General features: G+C 45.3%; 1 protein-coding gene across 1 annotated transcript in view; it reads left to right on the forward strand.

The window, feature by feature from the left end:
• The first annotated feature begins 3,419 nt into the window (after positions 1–3,419).
• Positions 3,420–13,812, forward strand: part of LOC132027277 (uncharacterized) — a 30,847-nt gene continuing 20,454 nt past the window's right edge. The window contains 2 exon segments of the mRNA XM_059416028.1: positions 3,420–3,518; positions 8,626–8,712. The gene's annotated coding sequence lies outside the window, so the exon portion shown is untranslated.

Below are 13,812 nucleotides of genomic sequence, written 5' to 3' on the forward strand. Positions count from 1 at the left end.
TATATATATATTTAAAGATTTTATTTATTTATTTGACAGAGAGAAATCACAAGTAGATGGAGAGGCAGGCAGAGAGAGAGAGAGGGAAGCAGGCTCCCTGCCAAGCAGAGAGCCCGATGCGGGACTCAATCCCAGGACCCTGAGATCATGACCTGAGCCGAAGGCAGCGGCTTAACCCACTGAGCCACCCAGGCGCCCTGGTCATCGTTATATTAATGGAAGAAAAGAATAGCTCATCCTGAGTTAACTTGCTATGATATAGGATGATTTGGATAGCATATTGATCTTTCTGATGCTATTTTTTTTAAAAGATTTTATTTATTTATTTGACAGAAATTACAAGTACACTGAGAGGCAGTCAGAGAGAGAGAAGGAAGCAGGCTCCCTGCTGAGCAGAGAGTCTGACGTGGGACTCGATCCCGCGACTCGATCCCAAGACCCTGAGATCATGACCCGAGCCAGCGGCTTAACCCACTGAGCCACCCAGGCGCCCCACCTGATGCTATTTTTAAAAATCTATTGAGATATAGTAAGGACATAGGATTGAATCAGAGAATCTTGACCTACTCTCAGGTCCACTACTAACTAGCTCACTCATGTGCCTTGGATCTGACCTCCCCAGGCACTGGTTTCTTCACCTGAAAACCAGAGCTTAACCAGATCATCCTTAAGGTCTATTTTGGCATTAATATTTTCCAACTCTGGGCCTCTTTTCTTTTTTTTTTTTTTAAGATTTTCTAAAATTAACTTTTTTGAGAGAGAGAGAGAGTGAGCGAGCGCACAAGCAGGGGGAGGGGCAGAGGGAAAAGGAGAGAATCTCAAGCTGACCCCCAGCTGAATGCAGAGCCCAATACGGGGCTCGATCTCATGACCCTGAGATCATGACCTGGGTCAAAATCAAGAGCCGGACACTCAACAGTCTAAGCCACCCAGGCACCCCTCCTTTGCTTTAGAAAGAGCAACAAGGCTAGAAATGGAAAGATTTCTTTCAAGCCTCAACATCACAGCTCACTAGTTTCATGGCTAGGCAGAGACCTTTTTGACTAAGAGGCTGGATAGAGCACTATCAAGGCATCAACACACATGCAACTCACTCAAGTGATTCTGTTCCCTTCAACCATCTCTTCCTCCAGTCTAATTCTGAGACAGCAGAGTGCCTAAAAGCATAGGCTTTGGAGAAAGAGCCAGGTTTGAATCTTGCTTTCCCACAGATCACTTTGTATGACCCTGGTCAAGGTACTTACTTTTCTGTGCTGGTGCTTATAGTTTCCTGGCATGTATTTTACAGGGGAAGTATTCTCAGGACTGTAATATTTCATAGGATTGATATCATGAGGATACATGTGTATAGATTGTTTCCAAAGTTGGTCACTACATTATCTCCCATCCCCCATCCCCTTTCGCAATGTGACCAAGAAATAGAGTCTGTCTTTTCTTCCCCTTGAATCTGGCCCAGTGGCCCAACAATCTAACATGGTGGAAATGATGTTGTGTGATTTCCAAGGCTGAGCCCTAACCATCGGCAAGTTCTACCCTGACCTCCTCAGGAAACCAGTCACATCATGAGGAAGCCCAGGGAGCCATGGGGAGATACTCACACAGGAACGCTGAACCCCCAGGCCGACATCCCCGGCTGAGCTTCCAATCTGTGGGTCACCATCAACTGCCAGCCCTCCCAGCTGCTTAGCTGACACCCCAGGAAGCAGGAGAACCCAGCCAATCCACAGATTTGTCAGCTTGTATGAGAAATGATGATTGTTGTGTTAAGTCACTAAGTTTTGAGTTTTTTAATGTAGCAACAAGGAAGCGAAACCAAGTCTTAGCAGTACCTTGCCCATAATAAGTGTTCTAAGGACATATATGGAGGGAACACGACCAGCGAAGGAGTGCTGTGAAAGGACTGAAAGTCAAGGAGAAACCAATAGGAGTATGGGGCAAGCTGTAGGAAGATGTTAAAGGTCATCTAGCGCAAAAATGCCCTCTGCAGTATTCCTGTCCTCCTATCCTCCGGGCTCTCCCACCTCTCCAAGACAGCGCCAGATGATACAGGAGGTGGCCACTTTGAGTAACTCCATTAGGAGCTTCTTCCTTATACTGAACTTTTCTAGCATTTCCATTCACTGGTCTTAGTTCTGAATTCCGGGGTCCTATAAAACACATTTCTTTTGGAAATGACAACTCTTTACATATTTGGAAACTATGACTACTTTGTTCCCCATTTTCCCCTCCTCTTCTCCTACCTAAAGAAAGGAAAAATTCTCCAGATTCTCTCCAGTGAAATGGTATGGTGTTCAGACCTCACACCCTCCAATTTGCCCATTTCTGGGCCACCATTAGTTTTTGGGTGCCTCTTAACAGGTGGCAGCCAGAATCCACCCATCTTAGATGTCTGACCATGCATGGGGCAATGAATGAATGAAACAAGACTGACCATGTGATGACGGTTGAAACTGGCCAGTTGGTACATGCAGGCTAGCTGTCATCCTCTCTACGTCTTTGAAAAAAAAAAAGGGGGGAGGGCGCCGGGGTGGCTCAGTGGGTTAAAGCCTCTGCCTTTGGCTCAGGTCATGATCTCAGGGTCCCGGGATCCAGCCCCGCACTGGGCTCTCTGCTCCGGCGGGGAGCCTACTTCCTCCTCTATCTCTGCCTGCCTCTCTGCCTACTTGTGATCTGTCTGATAAATAAAATCTTAAAAAAAAAAAAAAGAAAAGAAAAGAAAAAGAAAAAAAAAGTAACGACCCCCCCAAAAAGAGGGGGAAATAATACCATGTTTCTATAAAGTTAGGGTGCATTTAGGAAGGGAATTTCACGTGTAGGCATGTATGCTGTCCTTCCGCATGTGCGCCTTTTGAGTGGATCAGGTCAAAATCAAACTCAGTGGGGGCTGGAGGGGGTGTGCAGAAATAAACATGGAATCTAGTCTGGACCCTGCGACCGAGCGGAAGCAGCGGGAGAAAGCGGTAGGCAGAGACTTCTTTCACAAGCCCCCCAGCATCAGGAGCACCTTAGAAGGCAGCAGCCTCTGAGATTTCTGCCCAGAATTCTGTTCGATTGATGCCACCGGGACTCAAGTCTGACAGTGATCACTCAGTCTCTGGCTTCGTGAGCCAAACGTGGGGCTCCGTGTCCATAAACGTGGATCAAGTGACGGGCCCGGGTCAAGGGTGAACCCGGCTCTTAAGTCCAGGAGGGAACGCTCTCCCTGGACGGGGACGTCGGGGATCGCGTGGGAGAACTGCCAAAGCCTTGACCTGGTCGGCATTTCCTTGGTTAAAAGGGGGTAGGTGGGTGGAACTAGGTCCTTGTTTCCGTAGTGGAGCGACTCCTCCTGTCCCTAAGGCGCCTCGACCCCCGACGAACCCGAGACACCGAGACGAAAAGAGGACTTTCCCACTTCCTAGAGGGACCGCTATGGCCCCGTTAGACCCCCCGCGGGGGCGGGGCTCTGACGCACTTCCGGCTGCGCCGGCCTCGGGGTGCGTCGAGGTGTCCGAGCGCTTCGAGCGGTTTCAAATCCGGTGAGTCTGTCGGTTCCTGGTTCGCGTGGCGGGCGAGAGAGGGAGCCTTGGCCGAAAGGGTTCGGGGAGGGAGGAGTAGGTTGAGCAGCTGTGGCCTCTGGAGAACCCCCGCGGACCGGTCCCGGGAGGTCTTCAGGGAGGAGCCGCGTGCTCCTGCCCAGCCCCAGGTAGTGGAGGCGCCAGCTCCCGGGAAAGCCTTTTTCTCCCCGCCCCGGGGGTTTCACAAAGAAACTGCCTCATTCTCGTTCCAGAGCTGTTTTTCTGTGCTCTGCCTGTCAGTCGGACCCGAGTTGCCTTCTCTTTTTTTTCCCCTGGTTCTCCGTAGGAAATCCGAGCTCAGGACTAATCGATGAGAACATGCCTGAGGGGCTTGGGGACCTGCTGTGGGAAACCGAGCCTCATTAGAAGTCCCGGGTCGTGACTCCTCCAAGACGGGGAATAGTACCGTTGGGCTTTGTTCAGATTAGAAAGCACACACACAACAGGCATCTGCTCGAATTTGGAAATGCATGTTTACTTTACCGTTTATAAATAGTTGGGCGAGACCAAGGTGATCTGGTGGGTGAGGTTCTTGGAAACCTATGTTATGTAAGGAGCAGTTGAAAGAACTGTGAAGAAGGGAGTTGAGAGCCAAAAAGCAGTTATTTTCAGGGGTTGGAAGGCTGCTGTGAAGAAAGTAGGTGCTGCCACAGTAGAATTCTGTGCCTCAGTTACCAAATGTGCCTGCCTACGGGTTTTCAGGTACACAAGGTATGTGTTAAAGGCATTCTAGAATTAGTTGGTAAGTACCACTCAGTTGTTAGAATCTGTGATAATTTGTTTTATTTATGCCTCATCTTGTTTCATAATGGATTTGGGACACTATTTTATTAGAGTATACATTTTGGGAAATTGTCATAAACCGAGGGGAAGAAACCCACAAGACTGTGGAAACGGAAACGATTCTCTTCTGGTTATGGTAGCACGAGTTCCTTTTGCTAAACGTTCTCGGTAGCCTAAAGAAAGTAGTTCACTGTGGGACACCTGGTTAAGCATCTGCCTTCGGCTTGGGTCATGATCCTGGGGTCTTGGGATCCAGCCCCACATTGGACTTCCTGCTCACTGGGAGCCTGCTTCTCCCTCTCCTACCCGCTTGTGCTCTCTCACAATTTCTATCACTCTCCATCTCTCTCTCTCAAATAAATGAATGAAATCTTTAAAAAAAAAAAAAAAAAGTTCACTGTGGTTGAAGACAGTGTGATTTAGTAATGAAGCTTTTTTTTTTTAAGATTTTATTTATTTATTTGACAGAGAGAGAAAGATCACAAGTAGGCAGAGAGGCAGGCAGAGAGAGAGGAGGAAGTAGGCTCCCTGCTGAGCAGAAAGCCTGATGCGGGGCTCGATCCCACGACCCTGAGATCATGACCTGAGCCGAAGGCAGAGGCTTAACCCACTGAGCCACCCAGACACCCCAGTAATGAAGCTTCTTGTTTTCTATCCACATGCTTTTGATTTTATAAACACTTTGTTAAGAAGACTTCAGAAGCCTGGGAGCCTGGCTGACTGTTAGTAGAACATGTGACTCTTGATCTCAAGGTCGTGAGTTCAAGCCCCACACTGGGCTTGGAGCTTACAGTCAATCAATCAATAAATCTCAAAAAAAAAAAAAAAAAAAAAAAGGAAAAATTCAGAAGCCAAGGCCTGGAGGGCATCCCTGAGTGAACCTTCAGGCACACCCAACATGACCAAATGTGAAATAACTGGCTTGCTGCGGGGCGGGGGGAGGGAATCAAGACTGAGCATTATTGTATTTTTTTAAAAAAATCATTGCCAGTCTGATAGATAGATGGAAGCATTTTGTTGAAGCTTTAATTTTCATGTCTTTTATTATAACTAAGGTTAAATAATCTTTTTGTGTATTTATTATTAAGCTGAGATTTGAAAAACAAATAGAAATCTGCCCTGAAAATTGAGCACTGATGAGACGGTGTGAGGAGGCAGAGGCCGGGCTGTGACTTTAGTGGGCCAAACAGAGAAATTAATAAAATGGTTGTAAACAGCTGGCTGTTCTATGCAGATTTGTATGCTAAACCTCTGCTGGTACTAGACTTAACAAGTGTGAAACTTCGATTTTTCCGAGGAGGGAACTTAGTTGCTAAAGGCAGGCTGCTGCATAATGGGGCACTTTAGCATGAATGGTATTTTGAGTTAAAAGCAATTGAAACCCAGCAGATTCAGGGAAGGCTCTTCACCTTTCTCCTCAAGAGCCCAGCTATACCAGAAAGAGAGCTATTAAAAGAGATTGTTCTTTATATAAAAAACCTGTATAATAGGGCACCCTTTGTTTTCCAAACATCTCTCACCTTCCTGCTGATGATTTTCCTCATCTTAGTATCCTCAGACCCCCTTCTTAGCTCAGGTTGTTATTTAAGCCTCCATGTTGCCTGACTGCCTTCGGAGTTTCATGTCTATGTGGGTCCCTGTACATACAAAGCTGAATTTGATTTTCTCCTGTTGAATTTTTTTTTTTTAAGGTAAGCGCTATGCCGAATGTGGGGCTCAAACAACCCCAAGATCAAGAGTCACATGCTTTTCTGACTGAGCCAGCCAGGTGTCCCCACCTCCCCAATCTTTTTTTCTTAATTTTTAATAAAAAATAAATCAGTAAACCTCTGCTGGTAGCCTTTGAGCTTTGGAGTTGGAGTTGCCAAACTGGAAAATGACTTGTGTGATTTCAAAGGAGGATAAGATTGTCATAACGTTGTCAACTAGTTAAAAGTGTTTGATAAAAGTAAAAGTAAACATTGTGTAATGTTAGAAACTTGATTTTCAAGGGTGTCTGGGTGGCTCAGTGGGTTAAGCCTTTGTCTTCGGCTCAGGTCGTGATCTCAGGGTCCTGGGATTGAGCCCCGCATCAGGCTCTCTGCTGGGTGGGGGGCCTGGTTCCCCCCTATCTCTGCCTGCCTTTCTGCCTACTTGTGATCTCTGTCAAATAAATAAATAAAGTCATTTAAAAAATCACAAGTAGGCAGAGGGGGTGGAAGCAGGCTCCCTTCTGAGCAGAGAGCCCAAGGTGGGGCTCGATCCCAGGACCCTGAGATCATGACCTGAGCCAAAGGCAGAGGCTCAACCCACTGAGACACCCAGGCACCCTAAGCAGGCACCTTTTAAAAAAATAATTGTAAAAGAAAAACGCTTCATAACTTTTTAAAAACTATCTTATGAACTCTAACAATGGTCTGCTTCAACATCATAAGTATTGAAGTTAACAGCTAACATATTTTTCTTTACTATCACTCCGTAATAGAATAGCATTTATGAAAGCTGCTTTACCCCCACTTCCCCATATTTTAAAAATTTAAGTATTTTATTCTATTGTTTTTTAAGATTTTATTTTATTTTTAAAGATTGACTTACTTATTTGAGAGAGGGAGCGCACGCGCACACACAGGGAGAGGTGTGGAGTGAGAAGGAAGGATCTCAAGCAGACGCACCGCTGAGTGCAGAACCCGATGTGGGGCTCAATGACACAACCCTGAGATCGTGACCTGAGCCAAGATCAAGAATTGGCCGCTTAACTGACCGAGTCACCCAGGTGCCCCCAAAGATTTCTTTTTAAGTGATACCTGTACCCAGTGTAGGGCTCAAACTCACAACCCTGAAATCAAGAGTCACATGCACTGCTGACTAAGCCAGTCAGGCACCCTATAAATGTTTTATCTTAGAATAGTAGATATTTCTAGGAAAGCTCAAAGATCGTACAGAACTCGCATTCATCTCTTCTCCAGTTACTCTTAACTGCTTACGTCACTGTCTACATTTGTCACAACCAGGGAACCAACGCTGGTACATTACATGAACTAAGCTGCACAATTTCTTGGAATTTCACTAGTTTTTCCCTAATATCCTTTTTCCATTCCAGGATCCCATCTAGGGCACCACATTATATTTGTCTTCAAGTCCGCTTAGTGCCCCCTGATCAGTGACAGTTTCTCAGGCTTTCCTTGTTTTTGATGACCTTGATAGTTTGGAGACGTACAGGTCAGATAACATATAGCATGGCCCTCAGGGCGGGTGTGGAGGAGGAAGGCCATAGAGGTAATGTGCCTTTGTGGCTGTTCTCATCAACAAAGCCACAGGTGATGTTGACCTTGGTGAGCCGGTTCCCCTTCCCGGTGAGTGCTTGCCTTCAGCCCCTTCCATATTCTCCTTGTGGAAGCAAGTTCCTAAGTGCAGTCCACCTTCTTGACAAAGGAGTATCCACGTAAATAAGTTCTGGATATGGTATTTGTCTCTTTTCCTGTTTTCATTCCCACCCCCCGCCCCTTACGGAGCGTGGACAGAAAATGACTTCCGCTTCCAGATTATAACCCAGCACTGTATTTTGTTGCTCAGATTGTTTCAGCTGGGATCATGGAACTTTTTGTCACCACAGGACACTCCAGGCTCATTTTATATGCTCCCCAGCCTAGAATCAACCATTTCTTCATTTTCTAGTAGTTTTTTATTGGAGAATGATACTTAGAAACCAAGACCAGGGCTCTGGGGGTGCTGATTGTGGGATGTCATTGCTTCTAAACCTTCACAGCAGACAGAGCTAGGAAATAAATGTCTGTATACTAACTCCTGTGCACACCCTTACCCAATCCTGTATCCACCTGTATCGGTAGTAAACTAAGCAGGACTTTATGCTGCTTCTGTATTTTTTTAGCTTAAATTTGTACTGGAAATTTTTTCTTAAGATTTTATTATTTGAGAGAGAGGGAGCATGAGTTGGGGACAGGGGGAGACTCCCCGCTGAGCAAGGGGCCCGATGTGGGGCTCAGTCCCAGGACCCTGGGATCGAGACCTGAGCTGAAGGCAGAGGCTTAACCAATTGAGCCGTCCAGGTGCCCTGTCCTTATATTTTTTTAAAGCCCAATTTTATAGTTTTTACCCCGTGAGTAGCCCCAAAGATCCAGATATGGCATTCATTCTTTCCACAGATAACTCAGTACCTGCAAATACTGGGCATATTGTAGGTATTTGGAAATAGTAGAAAAAGAAAACAGTTGAAAGTCCCCGCCCTCAGGAGTTGATATTCAAGAGGGAAACATGGTTTCTGTTTTTCGTTTTTGTTTTTCTAAAGGGTAGGAGCACCAGGCTCGCTCAGCCGGAAGAACACAGGACTCCCAATCTTGGGGTTGTGGGTTTGAGCTCCGTGTTAGGTCTAGAGGTAAGTGATATGGAGGGAAAGTGTCGATTAGGAGAATAAGGAGTTCTGGGGTGAGGGAGGGTTGTGTGTGTTTCAAAAGAGGGTGACCAGGGCTGGCTCAGCGAGAACATAGGAGTACAGACCAGCCATTTGTAATCTGGAGGAAGCATTAGGCAGAGGAACAACAAATGCCTTGAGGTGCCTCACACGTTCGGGTAACAGTGTGGTTGCGGTGGAATGAACGAGAGAGAGGTAGATGAAATTAGAGACAACAGTGCTGAGACCTTTGACGCCTTGTCGGCCTCTGTGATGACCTTGCCTTTTCCTCTTGAGACACCGCCTTGGAAGGCGTGAGCAGAGGAATGCTGTGATCTGACTTGAGTTTTAACAGATCCCTCTGGCTGCTCGTTGGCAATACACTGAGGGCCCGGGAAGAGCTTCAGAGGCTCTTACAGGGCACGGGCCACAGCTGATGGAATGGGATGGCAGTGCTGGAGGCAGTGAGAATTGGTTGAGCCTTGGGTCTTTTGGATATAGAGCTCACAGGATTTGCTTACAAATTACATGTAGAATGTGAAGGAGGAGTCTGTGGAATTAACCAGGTTTTTTGGTCCACAAAAACAGAATGGTAGAGTTGCCATTAACTGAGATGAACAGTTTTGGGGGTGATGGTGGGGACTGCAGTTTGGGACACGTTAAACTTGAGGTACCATTGCACATGCTGGTGGCGACAGCAAGTAGTGGTTGGTCTTAAGAGTCTAGAGTTCAGAGGAGAGGTCCAGGCTGGAGATGCCCTGGCCGTGGGGATGGCAGTTTCTAGCCTTGTGACCGGATGAAATCTCCAAGCAGGATGAATGCAGTGAGGACAGAGACACCTGGCCCTTCGCTCATTTGTGGTCTTGCAAAGACATGAATTTAAATTGTGGGCAGCATCTATGGGAAACTTTCTTAAGATTTTTTTGTTTTCGAGTAATCTCTGTACCCAGTGTGGGGCTCAGACTTACAACTCCGAGATCAAGAGTCACACACTCGACCAACTGAGCTGGACAAGCGCCCCAACTTTTTCTTTATTTGTCTCTGTGTACATGTTTTTCAGAGGTCGTTATGTGATCTGTGGGTTTGGATATGCCCCTCTGGGAACAGAGGCCCAGGAATGATAGGTCACTCCCTCTTTTTTTTTTTTTTAAAGATTTTATTTATTTATTTGACAGAGAGAAATCACAAGTAGATGGAGAGGCAGGCAGAGAGAGAGAGAAGGAAGCAGGCTCCCTGCTGAGCAGAGAGCCCGATGCGGGCCTAGATCCCAGGACCCTGAGATCATGACCCGAGCCGAAGGCAGCGGCTTAACCCACTGAGCCACCCAGGCGCCCAGGTCACTCCCTCTTTAATGCCACCTGTGTTCTGGAACTCCTCGTGTCTTGCTGAGTTTCCCAGGCGTGATCCCAGAAGCTGAGCAGCCCAAATGGATTCCAGGGTCTGTTGGAACAGTGTCCTGTTGTAGGTTTGCCCTGCTCTGGGTGGAGTGTGAAATTTTGTAACCGGTTACGAAAAAGCATTTCAGCACTTCTGAGCATTTCAGATGAATGCTTCTGGCACTGCTACCTCTGTTATTTTGAGGTTATTTTAGCCTTGAGTGCTAGTGCCTTTATTTTAGGAAACGAGCTGGTGTGCTCCTATCCTGGCTGTTGTCAAGTTATCCTGAACTTGGGCACCCCAGCAGTGTGTTGGGTGTGTGGGGCAGCAGGAGGGAGTGGGTGGTGCTGATTCTGGTTCACCCTATCAGGATCTCGGTTGACATATCATAGGATGCTTCAGAATGGGTTATGGTGGAGGGGAGTCCCAAGTACTGGCATCCCTAGAATTCTGAACTAATTATAATTAGCAGCCAATAATTACTGCATTTCTCCTAAGAGGTTACATACTGAGGTTCTAGTGCTAGGACCCCATTTCTTTTTTAATTACCAGAATTGGCAATTCGTATAAAGTATATGTTTTTCATGTGTGTTTTCTAAAGGTTTGAAACTAAATAACTTAATACAAAACTCAATACAAAAGCTATAATGTACATTTGTGGTGGGGGTTTAATGTGGTGTGGCATTGCTTTTTTGTATTCTAGGGGTCGTTTTATTTTTGGAGGGCATGAAGTTTGGGCTTTGGTAGGAAAACCTGTTTTGTTTGTCTTTAATGATACTCTGATTTTCTGATAAGGAAGTAATAATACCCATTATAGAAAATTTGGGAAATAAAAAAAGAATCTGAAAAACTGAGGTCAGGGACTCCTGGGTGCCTCAGTCAGTTAAGCATCTGCCTTCCCCTCAGGTCATAATCCCAGGATTCGAGGGATCGAGCCCCACATCAGGCTCCTTGCTCAGTGGGGAGTCTGCTTCTTCCTCTCCTTCTGCTCTCACCCCCTTCCCGCACATTCTCTCTCTTAAAATCTTAAAATCTTAAAAATAAGTACATATAAAAAATAAAACCTGAAGTCAGCTATAACCCAGCAATATCACTATTCGCATATTACCCTTTATCCTTTGCTGTGATTATGGGGCCATATGTGAGATTTGATATCCGAGTGATACAAGCCAGATCTGTAGAAAACGATGTGCATATGAGCCATGAGCATACTCAGGTTTTTATTTGCATTTTTATTTTTTTCATACTCAAGTTTTTAAATTCTTTAGATTTAGATTATCTGTGATTCCTGTTTCCTCATCTTATTTCCTCATCTGTGAGCCATTTATGCCTCCTTGTTATTAGGGGCACTACTCTTGTTAACAACTTGGTTTGCATAACAAAAACCCACATAGGTTTTGGTTTTTTTTTTTAAGATTTTATTTATTTATTTGACAGAGATCACAAGGAGGCAGAGAGGCAGGCAGAGAGAAAGAGGAAAGCAGGTTCCCCGCTGAGCAGAGAGCCCAATGTGGGACTCAATCCCAGGACCCTGAGACCATGACCTGAGCTGAAGGCAGAGGCTTAACCCACTGAGCCACCCAGGCTCCCAAACCCACATAGGTTTTTATCTGTTTGGTTCTTTGTTGAGACTTCGGCTGGAGTTTTCCTGCTGTCGGTTATCCATACCCAGAATGGGACATCTATGAGACATGACGAGTGCTGCTTACGGTTTGGAAACATGCTCAGGAAAGCCAATCACAGCATGGAGGGCTAATTTATGCACGTTTCTTTCAGAGTATGTGTAATGAATACTGATATTTATAGTCTGATTCTGATATCTCTTTACTCATGTATTTTCCGTCTCCCACACAAACTTGCAAGCTCCGTGGGGGTGGGAGCGCGTCTAGTTTTCCCATCACCGCACCCCCAGCACCAAGCCCACGGCAGGCCTTCGAGTGGATGTTGAATGAATGGACTTCACTTGTTTGCCAAATGAGGAAAATTGAAGTAATTGTATTTACTGCACATATTTTTGATGTTCCAATGTATCAACTGACTGACATATTTAAAATATTTAAAATTTTTTAAATATTATTTATTTATTTATTTGACAGACAGAGATCACAAGTAGGCAGAGAGGCAGGCGGAGAGAGAGGAGGAAGCAGGCTCCCTGCTGAGCAGAGAGCCCAATGCGGGGCTCGATCCCAGGACCCTGAGATCATGATCTAAGCCGAAGGCAGATGCTTTAACCCACTGAGCCACCCAGGCGCCCCTAAAATATTTAATATTAAAAAAAAAATACTTTTAAGCATTTTGTATTTGTATAATTTACTGAGTTTAATTTTTTTTCCAGTTTCTTCTCAGCAATATATATCTCATTAAAATGAATACCTCTGTAAGAGTATAGGTTACTGTTAGTTTAATCTCTGTCATTCCAATTGTCCTTCTGTGAAACCTAAAGGTAAAGGACATTTAAAAACTTGCATGTGCCCTACTTAAAAGTGGGTCAGGTGAGGCTCAAAATTACATCATTGGGGCACCTGGGTGGCTCAGTCAGTCACTTAAGCACCAGACTCTTGGTTTCAGCTCAGTTTATGATCTCAGGGTCGTGGGGTCAGCCTTTGTAGGGCTCCAAGCTTAGTGCAGAGTCTGCTTGTCTCCCCCTGCCTCCTACATGCTCGCAGTCTCTCTCTCAAATAAATAAATGGGATCTTTGAAACAAACAGATTTTTAAAAATTACATCATTAGTTATAATCAATTATTATTTTTTAAAAGGTTTTATTTATTTATTTGACAGAGATCACAAGTAGGCAGACAGGCAGGCAGAGAGAGAGAGGGGGAAGCAGGCTCCCTGCTGAGCAGAGAGCCTGATGTGGGCTTGATCCCAGGACCCTGGGATCATGACCTGAGCTGAAGGCAGAGGGTTTAACCCACTGAGCCACCCAGGCGCCCTTATTCAATTATTTTAAAATACTCTAGTTAATTCCAGCCTTCTAGCACAATTCCTGGTTATGCTGACTCGCCCCATCATTTGACTAGCTTTTTTTTTTTTTTTTTTTTTTTTTTTTTTTTTTTTTGGTAAAGTAGGGGGTTTGATGTGGGGCTTGAACTCACAACCCTGAGATCAAGAGTCTCATGCTCTACTGACTGAGCCAGCCATGAACCCTTGGCTAGCAAATTAAATTTTTAGTATTGAAGCTCAAAGTTTTGGATTTAGAAAGGCTGCATTTGGCCTCTCGATGTTCTTTTGAAATCTCAGGAATTATAAGTTTTTTTTTTTTTAAGATTTTATTTATTTATTTGACAGACACAGCGAGAGTGGGAACACAAGCAGGGGGAGTGGGAGAGGAGGAAGCAGGCTTCCTACTGAGCAGGGAGCTTGATGTGGGGCTTGATCCCAGGAGCCTGAGATCATGACCTGAGCAGAAGGCAGAGCTTAACCCACTGAGCCACCCAGGTGCCCCGGGGTTGTAAGATTCTGAAAGTTTTTGGAGCAAAGTTAATTTAAAATCATTTTAAAATTATAACATTGTGCACTTTTTATTAGAGTAGAGACAAAGTAAGATTAAGTAGGATATCCCGAGCTGCCTCCTGAATGAGTTTGAACCGTAATTTTTTTTTTTTTAAGATTTCATTTATTTATTTGACAGAGAGAGACGCAGAGGGGGGAACACAAGCAGGGGGAGTGGGAGAGGGAGAAGGAGGCTTCCCGCTGAGCAGGGAGC

This window comes from Mustela nigripes, chromosome 11 (genome assembly GCF_022355385.1).
Source record: "Mustela nigripes isolate SB6536 chromosome 11, MUSNIG.SB6536, whole genome shotgun sequence".
NCBI classification, from domain to species: domain Eukaryota; kingdom Metazoa; phylum Chordata; class Mammalia; order Carnivora; family Mustelidae; genus Mustela; species Mustela nigripes.